Source organism: Halyomorpha halys, unplaced genomic scaffold (assembly GCF_000696795.3).
Source record: "Halyomorpha halys isolate HHAL.00 unplaced genomic scaffold, Hhal_1.1 Scaffold118.1, whole genome shotgun sequence".
Lineage (NCBI taxonomy): Eukaryota > Metazoa > Arthropoda > Insecta > Hemiptera > Pentatomidae > Halyomorpha > Halyomorpha halys.
The window spans coordinates 637,390-640,937 of NW_027106719.1; positions in this window are offsets into that span (position 1 = coordinate 637,390).

Here is a 3,548-nt window from a genome sequence, read left to right on the forward strand (position 1 = left end):
CCCGTGGCTTTTATTTTCCATCTTCCTAAAATAACGTAATTAAAATTATTGTCTCTTATTTACCCCTTACTCTCATTCCATCTTTAATGTATAAAATTATAATTTGCTTTTCTTAAATTTCGTTGATGATTAAGGATTTCTTGTAATTTCAGTAAGTCAGATAAGGTTTGTTCATTTCTAACTTAAAATATTTCATCATACCTCTTGAGTAATTTTTTTTTTGATTTTAATAATTTATTTATTGTTATTTTCAACTGCATAAGCTACTTCAATATTAGGATAAGTTAATATGAATCATTCTTATAAATTAGCTAATTTATTTATCAGCCACTCAAAGAATTGAATTTTAGTGGGATTAAACTTCGGTTTGTAAACGTGTACCAGTGTTTTCAAAACTTTTCTTTAAAAAACATACATTAGAAAAAGTAAATTTTTTTTTCATCTAAGATCCTGGTTATATATACATTAATGAATGAATGAGATGCGTTTATTCATTTACAGAATACGAAAAAAGATCTATGTAAACATTTAAGATCACATAGACAACGGAAAAACTATCCGTCTGTCAAAGCCTGTGTGATATTTTGACAGAAATACATAAATAACAAAAAGCTTAAAAAGAAAAAGTTATTTCTTTAAAACAAGTTAGTTCTTCTCCTCCATTTGTTAAGTCCCTGATCTCAGATCACTCCTGTAATTGTAAGGAGTTCAAATCTCTCGATTCTGCTTTCTAGGGTACCTAGGGGTACTATATTTACTTTGGGGGTATTATGTATGTTTAATTTAAACTTTAAAATTCAAAATCTGATTTGAAATTTCACCTTTCTACAGATATAAATGTTTTAAAAGGCTCACTGAAATGTGTATTTCCACTAAAAAATAAAAATGTTCTTGTACGCAATACTTCCTATATATTTAAACATATATACATCTAGTGAGTTTGCTATAAGTTATAGAATGACATAACACAAACATGGGGAGTACTTACCCTTTGATAGAACTCCAATAACACTTCTAGAGGAGAAGATATCTGAGCCATCTTCTTTTCAGAAGTCTAGCAGGATTTGTTTGGGAAGTTTATCATAGAAGGCTTGATATCTGATCCTGGCCAAATCGGCAACATATGAAACATTGAGGTCCTGATGGATGACTTGATTTGTGACAAAGTAGGGAGTATTATGGATTTTGGACTGTAAGGATTAGATACGAACGGAATTCGATGGTTTAGTGGAGCCAAAGCTCAACTCCATCCAGATAGGCCTTACTGTAGTCATGTAGATCAGTCATTTTGTAACGGATTAGAAGCTTAAACCGTTTGTCTAGTAAATGCTTTAGTAGTCGGAATGAGTAAACAATTAAAATCAGAAAACACACTAAATTCGTTCCAATGATATACAAGTATTCGCAAAAATATTTTTGATGAGATAACCTTAAAAGTAACAGGATACCAACTTATTATATCTTCAGTTATTCCTAATATATATTTACATTTATATTTCCTGCAATGCCTATGTTGTGCTGCATATGTATTAAAATGGCTACCAGTACAATAATTATTGTATTTACTCATTTGTGTTTGAGGATAGGCTAAACAAATTATGTAAGTTAATTTTTCACTCCCCGCCCGCTAGAACATGAAGAAACAGATGGAAACCAATTGACACTTCTTTTTAACATTCTAATGATGTGTGGCAAACTAGCAAGACATCCTTTGATCGTTTTAAATCAATTTTCTTAGGAAGCTTTGACACTATCAATTGCCTACACTACCAGGATGAACTGGATTTTATACAACTTGTGTTTACTATACACCATTACTAATAAAATCCCATACGACAGCAATGCCAGTATGATAAAAAAATTGTGAGTAATTAACTACAGTGAAGCTTATTTTCACGCTATGCAACTAACTCTAATATAACTTGGCTATCACTAAATGTAATTGCACATTAGCACTTGTGATGAAGTGGTTTGTCTTGTTAAAATTATATTACTAACATAAAACGTATCTTTGATGAGAACGATTAACAGTGTTGAAAACGCTAATTACGGTTTTATCAGAAAATTATTCATCCATTAGGCAAGTGGTTTTAATCAGAAATTTGTTATTTTATGGTTATTAGAAGTAGTTTATGCTAATTATAATTGACTTTTTATAAAGGTGTGAAATGTTTGTCTGATGTATTTATTTTATTCTTAGTTAAATTTAATTTTCTTTATCTTTTATATAACCCATTTTATTATTATTTAGTAAGTTTTTATTATATCAATTTGTATTTTTATTTATAGATATAACTTTTTTGTTAGTATTATTGTTAACATTTACATTTTTTTTTTTCTGTATGATATGAAAATATCAACTTGGAACACTAATACTGATTGCTCTTAATAGTAGCAGCTAGTATTAATTTTCTTCAATTAAAACGATTAAAAAAATTAATAATAAAGTAAAAGGAAAATTTTTAATGTCACTTCCCTGTAACAGTGATTAATTTTTTCAAAGCTTATTTCAAATGTCTACCTGTGCTGTGAAAACGGCACTAATGCGATATCACCGGAGCAAAACCATATTCAAATTATTTTGTAATGTTGATTATTGTTGCATGTCAGTATAGTTTCTATTCTCTCGGTAACGCCTAAAGAGCTAATTACATATGTTAATCATGTCTAATATTCAAAATGATAAATAGATGTATACCATAAATAGAAAATAGCTTTTAGTATCTAGCCACCATTGAAAGAAGATTCACTTAGAAATTTTAAATATGTCACTTTGGCAATGCACAGATGATAAATAATAAGATTAGTACATGATCCGACATTTAGTTCAGTTAAGGAAGGAAAAGTAGCGGCAGGACTGTTTGTACCAAACGTAGAAGCTCTGGGATCATGCCAGACATTTTTTTAAACTATAATGTATAGGAACAAAAATATCCTAAAAGAAAAAAAAATCTAATAGTCGTCCGGTCTTTGAGGGTTTGAAGCTTTCAGAAATAAAATATTAATTATATTAATATTAATTGTATTTACAATATTTTTTTAAAACTTATTTATATATCTAGTTTTATATTAGATATATAAATCAGTTTTTAATTGTTCTACTGCTGTAGCTGATTTAGTTTTTATTTATTTCTTTGTTTCTATTTTTTGATAATTAACTTTGATCTGCAATGAATCTATCTAACAGATTGAACGTATGTTGTCGATCAATGGAAAAGTGAGGTATGAAAGAGTGGAATATAAGGAATAGGGTAGAAAGGGTTGAGAAGAAAAAAGGGAAAGAATGAATGCGAAAAATATAATATAACTTTGCGTGACAAGAAGGTGAAAAAAGAATTATATTATAAAAAAATATATTGTATTTAGGTTATAGTTGGCTATTGTTTGAAAAATGAAAAAGTAGAAAAAAAATGATATCTTTAATAAACATATACTAGTGATTATATATCCAATCATGGATTGACAAGTATGCTGTGCGTTTGTGGGCAGCGTTGCCGAATACAGCATTCCTCTCTAGCATAACTCAAGGTTGTACCCAAAATCAAAAT